The following is a 14,202-nucleotide window of genomic DNA, read 5'->3' on the forward strand; positions in this document are numbered from 1 at the left end:
AGTAAACCACACTTGACTTCTGGAAGGCCTGTTTAGACTCGACCTCTGACCTCAACGTTAGTCCCATTCTGGGCTATTTGACCTTCACACTTATTTTTCCTTTACAGCTGCATTCCCACAGGACTCTCCCTGGGATGCTGGCTGAGCTGACTCCCACAGCTCCCAACGGGCCTCAAGGCTCCATCCCACGTGATCGCCCTGGCTACAGAGGATCACAGAGGTCCACCTCTGCCCAGGGTGCACAATGCTGGGGAAGCCAGCCCTTAACCAGTGATGTTAAGGGACTTGGGGTAAATTACAGAAATGACCACATTCTCTGCCCTTTCAGCATGGCTGTACAGCTCCTCCCATCAAGAGGTAGGGATTTCTTTCCCCTCCCTTTGAATCTCTTCTGGCCTGGGGAGTTGCTCTGGCCTGGTGGATAGAACACAGTGGAAGTGATGGCGTGCTAATCTTGAACCTAGTCCCTAAGAAACCTTGCAGCCTTCTGCTGTACCTCCCGGACCCCATCACTGCCATGAGAACAAGCCAGGCTGGGCAAGCGCACAAAGTTCATTCATTCCAGACAAGACCCCCGATATGGCAGCACGCCCAGCCAAGTTCTGCAAAGCCGACCTGCAGCTGACTGCAGATGGGTGAGGGGCCCAGCCGAGACCAGAAGAACCACCTGCCTAGATTGCTGACCCACAGAATCAGGAGCTACATAGCTTTTTTAAGCCACTAAATTGTGTGGTCACTTTTTATCCAGCCATAGGTGACTGACAACGTAAGACAATGTGTATAATCACTGAAGAGGATCAGGCTATATGGCTTGTAGGACAGAGAAGGAAGTGATTGATTCTAATTGTAGCAACCTGGGAAGACTTCCTGGCGTAAGGGCTGTTTGACCTAAGGATTATGGAGTTGGAAGTACCAGAAACTTGATCGCAACTTGCTCAGAGTTCAAGGGACTTCATTGCTTTACGAAATGGAAAGGTCCAAAGGTAAAGTATGCTTCAGGCAGGGTTTGATTCAGCAACACGGATGCCAAAGACCTGTCTTTTCTATTCTTCGTTTCTGAGGCATCAGCTTCATCCTGTGGCTGCCAGCTCTCGTGGTTACAAGACAGCTGTTAGCAAGTTCTGGAAGCTACCTTCTTTATTCGTGTCTCCCAGAAAGAACATTTTTTCATGTACTTCCTCCTGAAAAGCAAAGAAACATCTTTCCCAAATACCTCTAGTAAATGTTCATGCTGCAATCTTAAATGGAGTCATTTACTCATTCCTAAAACCCTTTAGTTAGGCCCAAAGGATGGGTGGGGTGTGATGACTGGTTTAAGTCCACCTGGGCTCACCTTTAGACAGTGCAAGGAGAGCCCATGCCTCTGATACACTCATAGGTCAGGGCAGGGGCTCCTATGCCTGCAAGAGGAGGTTTCTGTTTCAAAGAAGAGAGGGGGTAAGAGACACTGAGTGTCCACACAGTGTCCTGTACAGACAGCGTGGGCGTTGTTCTCAGGGAAGACAGCGCCTCAAGGATCCTTGGGGGAAACCAAAGCGGGCTCCCACCAGGTTCACTGCTTCTTTCTCTGTCTTGTTATCCTCACCACTCCGGCCATTAAGGAAGAGCACACCGGACCCGAAGGCAAGTGGACAGTAGGTTACTGTCTTTTTATTTTTAACTTTACAATATGGGATTATATTATTTTCTAATGAAAACCAACACTTTATTACATTTTAATTACTTCAGAGATCTTGAAGTAGCTTTGACTCTTAAAAATCTGAATTCCTATAGGTGAGGCTAAAGCCCCTTTGGCTCTGATAAGCATCCTTGCCCCTCGTTACAGCCCCTACTCCCACTCTCAGAAGTAAAGTACTGCTGCAATTTCTTACGTTCCTTTCTAGGGACCCCCCTTTTATACTGTGATAAAAATTCATAAAATTTACCATCTTGACCATTTTTTTAAGTACAATTCAGCAATGTTAGGTATATATTCACGTTGCTGTGAAACATCTCCAGAATTTTTTCATCTTGCAAAACTGAAACTCTGTTCCCATTAAACAGCTCCGCTCTACCCCTCCCCCTGCCCCTGGTAACCACCATTCTACTTTCTGTCTTTGTGAATTTGACTACTCTAGGTACCACTTATTGGCGGAATTATATAGTATTTGTCGTGTGTGTGTATGTGTGTGTAGAGATGGCTTTTTTTTCTCCATGTTGCCCAAACTGATCTCAAATTCCTGGGCTCAGCTGATTCACCCACCTTGGGGTCCCAAAGTGCTGGGATTACAGGTGCGAGCCACCATGCCTGGCCAAAACTATATAGTATTTGTCTTTTTGTGACTGGCTTATTTCACTTAGTATAATGTTCTCATCCATGATGCAGCATGTGACAGAATCTCCTTCCTCTTTAAGGCTGAACGACATTCCATTGGATGCATCGATCACATTTTGTTGATCCATTCACCCATCAGTGGACACTTGGGCTGCTTCCACCTCTTGGCTGTTGTGCATAGTGCTGCTATGTATGTGGGTATGCAAATATCTCTTTAAGATGCAGTGCCTTAGGCCGTTTGCACTGCTGTGACAAAATACCATAGACTAGGTAGCTTATAAAACAGAAATTTATTTCCCACAGTTCTAGAAGCCGGGAAGTCCAAGATTAAGAGGTGTCAGCCCCCTTGGTGTCTGGTCAGGTCCCTTTCCTGGTTTGTAAATGGTGCTTTCCTGGTTTGTAAATGGTGCTTTCTCTGTGTCCTCATCATGGTAGTGGGCTAAGGCAGCTCTCTGGGGGCCTCTTTTATAAAGGCACAAATCCCATTCATTAGGGCTCTGCTCTCCTGATTTAGTCACCTCCCAAAAGTTTCATCTCCCAGTACCATCACGTTTGGGGTTATGATTTTAACAAATTTGGCGGGGACACAGCATTCAGACCATAGCACCCTGCCTTTAGTTCTTTGGGGTATATACCCAGAGGTGGGGTTCCTGGACCATATAGTAGTTCTCTTAATTTTTAAAGGAACTTCCATACTGTTTTCCATAGCAACTACTACATCTTACAATCCCACCGACAATGTACAACGGTTCCAATTATATAAGGGCCAACACTTTTTATTTTCTGTTTTTTTGATAGCAGCCATCCTAATGGTGGTGAGGTGGTATCTCATTGTGGCTTTGATCTGCATTTCCCTAATGATTAGTGATCTTAACTTTTCGTGTACTTTTTGGACATTTGTATATCATATTAGTTCATTTTGCACTGCTGTAAAGGCATACCTGAGACTGGAGACTGAGTACTTATAAAGAAAAGAGGTGTATTTGGCTCATGGTTCTGCAGGGAGCATGGCACTGATATCTGTTTGGCTTCTGGAGTGGCCTCAAGAAACTTGTACTCACAATGGAAGGCAAGGGGAGCTGACATCACACGGCGCGAGAGCAAGAGGAAGGCAGGAGGTGCCAGGGTCTCTTCTGCAGTCAGATCTTGCAGTAACTAATAGAGTGAGAGCTAACTCGTTACTGTGAGGACAGCGCCAAGCACCCCCATGACCCTAACACCCATGACTAAGCCTCATCTCAAATACTGGAGGTTACATTTTAACATGAGATTTGGAGGGGGCAAATATTTAAACTATAGCATTGATCATCTTTGGAGAAATGCCCATGTAAGTCTTTTGCCCATTTTATTGATATATGACTTATTATTGTTATTATTTCAGATGGAGTTTCACTCTTCTTGCCCAGGCTGAATGCAATGGCGCAATCTCGGTTCACTTCAACTGCTGCCTCCCGGCTTCAAGCGATTCTCCTGCTTCAGCCTCCCAAGTAGCTGGGATTACAGGCACACACCACCACGCCTTGCTAATTTTTTGTAGTTTTAGTAGAGACAGAGTTTCACCATGTTGGTCAGGCTGGTCTTGAATTCCTGACCTCAGGTGATCCGCCTGCCTCAGCTTCCCAAAATGGTGAGATTACAGGCGTGAGCTACCACTCCTGCTTTTGCTCATTTTAAAATTGGGTTATGTGATTTTTTGTTGTTGAGTTGTAACGTTTTTTTTGTATCCTCCGAATACTCACTCTTCATTGGCAAGTCCAATGTCATGAATAATTTCCCCTATGTTTTCTTCTAGGAGTTTCATAGTTTTATGGCTCACATTTGGGTAATTAGTTCTCCATGCCCTTTTAAAGTTATTTCTGTGGATAGATGATAGAAGAGATATATAGGTATCTCCACAGAAAATATTTTTATGTAGTTCTGTTATATGCATTTTTATTGCTACAATTTTGTTTAACCTAATACATACTGTTCTGATGTTGGCTTTTTTATATTTTATAAGTCTTTTTAAATTATTTTTAATTGCTGCTTAGTATTCTATGGTAATGATCCACCACATTTTATTTTGTCTTTTCCCTTTTAATGGTACTCATGTAGCTGGTTGCTAAAGGAACATTTCCTACTTTGGAGGAATTACTTTTCTTATTATTATACTTTTAAGTTCTAGGGTACATGTGCACAACATGCAGGTTTGTTACATAGGTATACATGTGCCATGTTGGTTTGCTGCACCCATCAACTCGTCATTTACATTAGGTATTTCTCCTAATGCTCTCCCTCACTCAGCCCCCCACCCTGCAACAGGCCCAGTGTGTGATGTTCCCCTCCCTGTGCCCATGTGTTCTCATTATTCAATTCCTACTTACGAGTGAGAATATGCGGTGTTTGATTTTCTGTACTTGTGATATTTTGCTGAGAATGATGGTTTCCAGCTTCATCCATGTCTCTGCAAAGGACATGAACTCATCCTTTTTTATGGATGCATAGTATTCCATGGTGTATATGAGTCACATTTTCTTTATCCAGTCTATCACTGATGGGCATTTGGGTTGGTTCCAAGTCTTTGCTATTGTGAATAGTGCCGCAATAAACATACGTGTGCACATGTCTTTACAGTAACATGATTTTATAATCCTTTGGGTATATACCCAGTAATGGGATTGCTGGGTCAAATGGTATTTCTAGTTCTAGATCCTTGAGGAATCACCACATTGTCTTCCACAATGGTTGAACTAATTTACACTCCCACCAACGATGTAAAAGTGTTCCTATTTCTCCACATCCTCTCCAGCATCTATTGTTTCCTCACTTTTTAATGATTGCCATTCTAACTGGTGTGAGATGGTATCTCATTGTGGTTTTGATTTGCATTTCTCTGATGGCTAGTGATGATGAGCGTTTTTTCATATGTCTGTTGGCTGCATAAATGTCTTCTTTTGAGAGATGTCTGTTCATATCCTTTGCCCACTTTTTGATGGGATTATTGGTTTTTTTCTTATAAATTGGTTTAAGCTCTTTGTAGATTCTGGATATTAGCCCTTTGTCAGATGGATAGATTGCAAAAATTTTCTCCCATTCTGTAGGTTGCCTGTTCACTCTGATGATAGTTTCTTTTGCTGTGCAGAGGCCCTTTAGTTTCATTAGATCCGATTTGTCTATTTTGGCTTTTGTGGCCATTGCTTTTGGTGTTTTAGTCATGAAGTCTTTGCCCATGCCTATGTCCTGAATGGTATTGCCTAGGATTTCTTCTAGGGTTTTTATGGTTTTAGGTCTTACATTTAAGTCTTTAATTCATCTTAAGTTAATTTTTGCATAAGGTGTAAGGAAGGGATCCAGTTTCAGCTTTCTGCATGTGGCTAGCCAGTTTTCCCAGCACCATTTATTAAATAGGGAATCCTTTCCCCATTGCTTGTTTTTGTCAGATTTGTCAAAGATCAGATAATTGTAGATGTGTGGTGTTATTTCTGAGGCCTCTGTTCTGTTCCATTGGTCTATATATCTGTTTTGGTACCAGTACCATGCTGTTTTGGTTACTGTAGCCTTGTAGTATAGTTGAAGTCAGGCGGCGTGATGCCTCCAGCTTTGTTCTTTTTGCTTAGGATTTTCATGGCAATGCGGGCTCTTTTTTGGTTCCATATGAACTTTAAAGTAGTTTTTTCCAATTCTGTGAAGAAAGTCATTGGTAGCTTGATGGGGATGGCATTGAATCTATAAATTACCTTGGGCAGTATGGCCATTTTCATGATATTGATTCTTCCTATCCATGAGCATGAAATGTTCTTCCATTTCTTTGTGTCCTCTTTTATTTCATTGAGCAGTGGTTTGTAGCTCTCCTTGAAAAAGTCCTTCATATCCCTTGTAAGTTGGATTCCTAAGTATTTTATTCTCTTTGTAGTAATTGTGAATGGGAGTTCACTCATGATTTGGTTCTCTGTTTGTCTGTTCTTGTACAGGAATGCTTGTGATTTTTGCACATTGATTTTTGTATCCTGAGACTTTGCTGGAGGAGATTTTGGGCTGAGATAATGGGGTTTGTAAATATACAATCGTGTCATCTGCAAACAGAGACAATTTGACTTCCTCTTTTCCTAATTGAATACCTTTTATTTCTTTCTCTTGCCTAAGTGCCCTGGCCAGAACTTCCAATACTATGTTGAATAGGAGTGGTAAGAGAGGGCATCCTTGTCTTGTGCCAGTTTTCAAAGGGAATGCTTCCAGTTTTTGCCCATTCAGTATGATATTGACTGTGGGTTTGTCATAAATAGCTGTCCCTTGGTGTTTTGAGATATATTCCATCAATACCCAGTTTATTGAGAGTTTTTAGCATGAAAGACTGTTGAATTTTGTCTAAGGCCTTTTCTGCATCTGTTGAGATAATCATGTGGTTTTTGTCATTGGTTCTGTTTATGTGATGCATTACATTTATTGATTTGCGTATGTTGAACCAGCCTTGCATCCTAGGGATGAAGCTGACTTGATTGTGGTAGATAAGCTTTTTGATGTGCTGCTGGATTTGGTTTGCCAGTATTTTATTGAGGATTTTCGCATTGATGTTCATCAGAGATACTGGCCTAAAATTCTCTTTTTTTGTTGTGTCTCTTTCAGGCTTTGTTATCAGGATGATGCTGGCCTCATAAAATGAGTTAGGGAGGATTCCCTCTTTTTCTGTTTTTTGGAATAGTTTCAGAAGCAATGGTACCAGCTCCTTTTTGTACCTCCAGTAGAATTCGACTGTGAATCTGTTTGGTCCTGGACTTTTTTGGTTGGTAGTCAATTTATTACTGCCTCAATTTCAGAACTTGTTATTGGTCTATTCAGAGATTCAGCTTCTTCCTGGTTTAGTCTTGGGAGGGTGTATGTGTCCAGAAATTTATCCATTTCTTTTAGATTTTCTAGTTTATTTGTGTAGAGGTGTTTATAGTATTCTCTGATGGTAGTTTGTATTTCTATGGGATCAGTGGTGATATCCCCTTTATCATTTTTTATTGTGTCTATTTGATTCTTCTCTGTTTTCTTCTTTATTAGTTTTGCTAGCTGTCTGTCAGTTTTGTTGATCTTTTCAAAAAAACCTGCTTCTGGATTCACTGATTTTTTGAAGGTTCTTTTTTTTTTTTTTTTGTATCCCTATTTCCTTCAGTACTGCTCTGATCTTAGTTATTTCTCGTCTTCTGCTAGCTTTTGAATTTGTTTACTCTTGCTTCTCTAGTTCTTTTAATTGTGATGTTAGGGTGTCTATTTTAGATGTTTCCTGCTTTCTTTTGTGGGCATTTCATGCTGTAAATTTCTCTACACATTGCTTTAAATGTGTCCCAGAGATTCTGGTACATTGTGTCTTTGTTCTGATTGGTTTCAAAGAACATCTTTTTTTCTGCCTTCATTTCATTATTTACCCAGTAGTCATTCAGGAGCAGATTGTTCAGTTTCCATGTAGTTGTGTGGTTTTTGAACTCTTAATCCTGAGTTCTAATTTGATTGCACTGTGGTCTGAGAGACAGTTTGTTGTGATTTCTGTTCTTTTACATTTACTGAGGAGTGTTTTACTTCCAATTATGTGGTCAATGTTAGAATAAGTGTGATGTGGTTCTGAGAAGAATGTATATTACGTTGATTTGTGATGGAGAGTTCTGTAAATGTCTATTAGGTCCACTTGGTGCAGAGCTGAGTTCAAGTCCTGGATATCCTTGTGAATTTTCTGTCTCGTTGATCTGTCTAGTATTGACAGTGGGGTGTTAAAGTCTCCCATTATTATCGTGTGGGTGTCTAAGTCTCTTTGTAGGTCTCTAAGAACTTGCTTTATGAATCTGGGTGCTTCTGTATTGGGTACATATATATTTAGGATAGTTAGCTCTTCTTGTTGAATTGATCCTTTTACCATTATGTAATGGCCTTCTTTGTCTCTTTTGATCTTTGTTGGTTTAAAGTCTGTTTTCTCAGAGACTAGGATTGCAACCCCTGCTTTTTTTTGGTTTCCATTTGCTTGGTAGATCTTCCTCCATCCCTTTATTTTGAGTCTATGTGTGTCTTTGCATGTGAGATGGGTCTCCTGAATACAGCACACTGATGGGTCTTGACTCTTTATCCAATTTGCCAGTCTGTTTCTTTTAATTGGTATTTAGCCCATTTAAATTTAAGGTTAATATTGTTGTTGAGGTCCGCGCATTTCCTAAACAAAGGAATGAACACACAAGACAACACAGGACAAGACAAACATGGCGGCCACCCCAAGCAGCACGCTCTGCTTTATTTTATACACGCTTGTGGAATTTTACTACATCTGACAAGACACGAGTTGTTTTTATGACACAAGTTGTTTTTATGTCATGAGTTGTTTTTCTGACCTTTCCGTAACTTTCTGAGTTCTCAAGATGCTTTAAACATTAACCAGTTCCTAGAGTCTGCTGTTTGCGGCTGATTCTTTTGTTCTTCCTGTTTGCAGAGAAGAAACGTCCTGCTTTGTTTGCAAGAGCAGGACTTATCGGGAACATCTCGTTTGTGAGCACATAGTCCTCTACAATTGTTATGTGTAAATTTGATCCTGTCATTATGATGCTAGCTGGTTATTTTGCCTGTTAATTGATGCAGTTTCTTCATAGCATCAATGGTCTCTACAGTTTGGCATGTTTTTGCAATGGCTGGTACTGGTTGTTCCTTTCCATGTTTAGTGCTTCTTTCAGGAGCTCTTGTAAGGCAGGCCTGGTGGTGACAAAATCTCTCAGCATTTGCTTGTCTGTAAAGGATTTTATTTCTCCTTCACTTATGAAGCTTAGTTTGGCTGGATATGAAATTGTGGATTGAAAATTCTTTTCTTGAAGAATGTTGAATATTGGCCCCCACTCTCTTCTGGCTTGCAGGGTTTCTGCTGAGAGATCCACTGTTAGTCTTACGGACTTCCCTTTGTGGTTAACCCAACCTTTCTCTCTGACTGCCCTTCACATTTTTTCCTTTATTTCAACCTTGGTGAATCTGACAATTATGTGTCTTGCGGTTTCTCTTCTCAAGGAGAGTATCTTTGTGGTGTTTTCTGTATTTCCTGAATTTGAATGTTGGCCTGCCTTGCCAGGTTGGGGAAGTTCTCCTGGGTAATATCCTGAAGAGTGTTTTCTAACTTGATTCCATTCTCCCCATCACTTTCAGGTACACCAATCCAGCATCGATTTGGTCTTTTCACATAGTCCCATATTTCTTAGAGCCTTTATTTGTTTCTTTTCACTCTTTTTTCTCTAATCTTGTCTTCTCCCTTTATTTCATTAATTTTATCTTCAATCACTGATATCCTTTCTTCCACTTGATCGAATTGGCTATTGAAGCTTGTGTATGCTTCATGAAGTTCTCATACTGTGGTTTTTCAGCTCCATTAGGTCATTTAACCTCTTCTCTACACTGATTATTCTAGTTAGCCATTCGTCTAACCTTTTTTCAAGGTTTTTAGCTTCCTTGCAATGGGTTAGAACATGCTCCTTGAGCTCAGAGAAGTTTGTTATTACCGCCCTTTGAAGCCTATTTCTGTCAACTTGTCAAACTCATTCTCCATCCAGTTTTGTTCCCTTGCTGGGGAGGAATTGTGTTCCTTTGGAGGAGAAGAGGTGTTCTGGTTTTTGGAATTTTCAGACTTTCTGTTCTGGTTTCTCCCCACCTTTGTGATTTTATCTACCTTTGGTCTTTGATATTGGTGACCTACGGATGGGGTTTTGGTGTGGATGTCCTTTTTGTTGATGTTGATGCTATTCCTTTCTGTTTGTTAGTTTTCCTTCTAACAGACAGGCCCCTCAGCTGCAGGTCTGTTGGAGATTGCTGGAGGTCCACTCCAGACCCTGTTTGCCTGGGTATCACCAGCAGAGGCTGCAGAATGGCAAATATTGCTGCCTGATTCTTCCTCAGGAAGCTTCATCCCAGAGGGGCACCTGCCTGTATGAGGTGTCTGTTGGCCCCTACTGGGAGATGTCTCCAGTCAGGCTACATGTGTTACAGCCAGGCTACACTTGAGGAGGCAGTCTGTCCATTATTGGAGCTCAAATGCTGTGCTGACAGAACCACTGCTCTCTTCAGAGCTGTCAGGCAGGGACATTTAAGTCTGGAGAAGCTGTCTGCTGCCTTTTGTTTAGCTATGCCTTGCCCCCAGAAGTGGAATCTCGAGAGGCAGTAGGCCTTGCTGAGCTGCGGTGGGCTCCACCCAGTTCGAGCTTCCCTGCTGCTTTGGTTACACTGTGAGCATAGAACCGCCTACTCAAGCCTCAGCAATGGTGGATGCCCCTCCCCTCACCACACTTCAGCATCCTAGGTTGATCTCAGACTGCTGCTCTCTGTGGGTATCGGACCTGCCGAGCCAGGCATGTGAGGGAATCTCCTGGTCTGCCAGTTGCAAAGACCATGGGAAAAGTGCAGTATTTGGGCAAGAGTGTACCATTCCTCCAGGTACAGTCACTCATGGCTTCACTTGGCTAAGAAAGGGAAATCCCCCAACCCCTTGTGCTTCCCGGGTGTGGCAATGCCCCACCCTACTTTGGCTCACCCTCTGTGGGCTGCACTCACTGTCCAACCAGTCCCAATGAGATGAACCAGGTACCGCAGTTGGAAATGTAGAAATCACCCGTCTTCTGTGTGGATATCACTGGGAGCTGTAGACTGGAGCTGTTCCTATTCAGCTACCTTGTACTCTTCTTCTGAGGAATTTCAACATAAACCTCAAAGCTGAGAACATTGGAAAATAAGGATCCCCAGTTTCAAAGAGAGCTGCTGGACATGCCTCTTGGGGATTTATTTTAAGAAAGCATAACAAATCTGTGACTGTCAGCTCTTATCACTCACATGTAGCCTGTATGAGGGAGAGCTTAGGATTCATTGGAAAAAGTGCTTTAAGAGGAATTCATTCAAATATTTGTTGGGCACCCTTGTTTGCTCTAAGTGCTGTAATACATTGTTAATACTACAGAGCCCCTGTTGTCATGGAGTTTTCCCCACAGGGCTTGAAGGTGCTTTGGCTTTTCTTGGTTCCTCTCTTGGAGCCCCAGGGGGTAGGGTGCGTGTGAGATAGTTAGTCCTGCATCTGCCACTCACCAGTCAGAGACTGGCTAGGGCCACCCATTTGCAGATGAATACAGGCTGGAACTATCTGTGCTTGGCAGGGAGAGGAAGCCTGCATTGCTGAGGGTTGCATGAAGACCTTGGAAAGGTAATGGGCTTGAGTTATCTTGGCAGGACTCAGCCAAGCTTAGCCAAGAGGGTACCTGCCTCAGTGTGGAGCACCCAGCAGAAAAAGGCAATGGATGTGGGAAGGTCCCGTGGGGAACTGATGAAGGACCCTCCTCATGACTCATGAGCTCATCTGTGAAATGGGGATGGCGGTACCTCTTCATGGGGTTGTTGTGAGGATTCAAGTACTTAACACAGGCGAAGCCCTCAGCACAGGGCTTGTTGGGTACAAGAACGCACCCGCAGGGACAGTGCTGTGCTCTGCCTCTGATGCCCACTGGTGGGGAAGATTCCCACTGCTAACTCTCTCTGTCAGTTCTTCCATCAGTAGGGACCCTCATCACAGCGTCCTTGACAAGGATTTGCCACATCTAGCTGGACAGCTTCAATCCTGTACTGGACTGCAGCTTTCAAACAGTCCACCACTCTCGGCTCCTCTCGACCCTCTGGGTGGTGATCATGGCCACATCCTTCTCAGCTGCATTGGGTTGGTGCCACGTCTGGCTCAGGGAAAACACAGTGCCAGACTCTAAAGGGGCAGCTTACCCCCAGAGTAGGCTTCCTGCCCTCCTGCCCAGGGCAGGCTTCTAACCACAGCCTTCTGCCCTTAGACTGTATAGACCCAACTCAGACAACTATGCTTGTTGCCCTCAAATTCCAAGGGATTCAAGGCCAGGCACAGTGGCTCCCACCTGTAATCCCAGCACTTTGGGAGGCCGAGGTGGGCAGATCACTTGATGTCAGGTGTTGGAGACCAGCCTGGCCAACATAGTAAAACCCCGTCTCTACTAAAAATGCAGAAAAAATCAGCCGAGTGTGGTGGCAGGTGCCTGTAATCCCGGTTACTCAGGAGGGTGAGGCAGGAGAATCACTGGAACCTGGGAGGCAGAGGTTGCAGTGAGCTGAGACCGTGCCACTGCACTCCAGCCTTGGTGACAGAGGGAGGCTCCATCTCAAAAAAAAAAAAAAAAAGAAAGAAAGAAAAAAAGAAAAGAAAAAGGAAAGAAAGAAAAAAAGAAAAAAGAAAAAAAAATTCCAAGGGATTGAAGTCATGCTTTCCACATGGGTACCATTTAGCTCTGGGTGGGCAGAGCCCTCCCCTCCTCTCATCATGGGGCTCAGGGAAAGGCACAGTCCACAAATTCTCCCTCATTCTCTCTCTCTCTTTTCCTTTCTCTGCAATCTCTACTCCCTAATTCCTCTACTTCTTTTAGAGCTGGTTTTACAGTTCTTAGCACATCCTCCCAGGAAAGGTTGGGGACTGGACGCTCCTGGCCCTATTTCATTACTGCTTCCTGTCTTTGACCCTGGCCTGAAATGCCCTCAAGCATCCAACAACTGCCAAGGAAGTTCTGCATTTGACATTCATGTGTGGTAAAAGTATAAAGACATGCATGAGAAGAGCCAGCTGTCAGTTCCGGAGAGGGAGGCAGACAAAGGAGACTAGGAAGGGATTCGCAGGTTGTTTTCCTTGTTTCTGTAATGTTTGAGTTCTTGAGCTGAGTGGTGGGCGCATAAGCATTATATTATCATCTATACTTTTTTGGATGCCTGAAAACACTTTATATTCTATACAGGGCATCTCTTTAAGAGTGTCTGTGAGCTGAAAAAGAGCCAGTGTAAATGTCTCTCTCAACAATTTGCCATAATGGCAGCAGAAAAATGGTGAGATCTTAGGGTCAAGAAAGTGATTGGAAATTGAGCTCTATAATAAATAGATTTTCTTCTTTACTGGAAAAGAAAGGAGAAAAATGTCTGCAGTTAAGGTTTCCTGGGAAAACAAATCCTCTCTCATTTGCTGCCTGCATCGCTTGGGCTTGTGCTTCTGTTGGGGTGAAGCTGCTTAAAGCATCTGGAGTCAGCTCCTCTAAGAACACAGCCAAGCCCAGGCCTATATTCTTGGGAATTTGGGAGAGGGAGAGGATAGTTGCAAGATTAAGTCTTTGAGTAGGCAAGAGGGGATACAATCTTTAGGAACTGGGATAGTTCATCCACAGAAACGGAGAGAAGGCAGAGTATATGGATGTAGATATGGATATAGATGCTGGGGGTTGGTGGATTTGATGTTGAGAAGACTTCTTCATGACATAAGAAACCACCATCTGAGGGTGAGCGGAGAGGAGATGGTCATAGATGCCTTTTGAAGAAAGAAGTTGAATTTACTATTGAAATTGTGCAGAACTGCTGGACGAAAACTGTGTCCCTATGCTGGCCGTGGATTGTTCCATCCAGAAGTGATTTGAGCCTCAGCATTAGGGTGACCCCCACCCAGCCTTTGGTTAGGACATGGAGCCTGATGACATCACAAACATACATTCATTATGCTAATTTGCAAAGTCTCTGGTACTGATGTAGTAGCTGCACAGGGGCCTGTAGATTTCTGAATATACAGCCTCCTGGGGGGCCCTTCCCACAGAGAACGCTAGAGTGGACACCTGCTGGACCCCTGAATAGGAGTATAGATCACCATCAGTGTGGCTTAAACTAGTTGAAGCAACCTGTTGATGTCACATCTGTGTCAACATAAAGAGAGAGAGAGAGAGAGAGAGAGAGAGAGACAAATCTTTAAGTAAAATAGTTTTACTTGGGACTAATACACAAGAAGTAGGATTGCAACCCCACAACATAAATATGGACCATGGTGGCCTTTTCGTTTTGGAAAACAAAGGAAAAAATTAGGGAATTTTTAGAGAAAGAGGCTG

Source organism: Macaca fascicularis, chromosome 7 (genome assembly GCF_037993035.2).
Source record: "Macaca fascicularis isolate 582-1 chromosome 7, T2T-MFA8v1.1".
Lineage (NCBI taxonomy): Eukaryota > Metazoa > Chordata > Mammalia > Primates > Cercopithecidae > Macaca > Macaca fascicularis.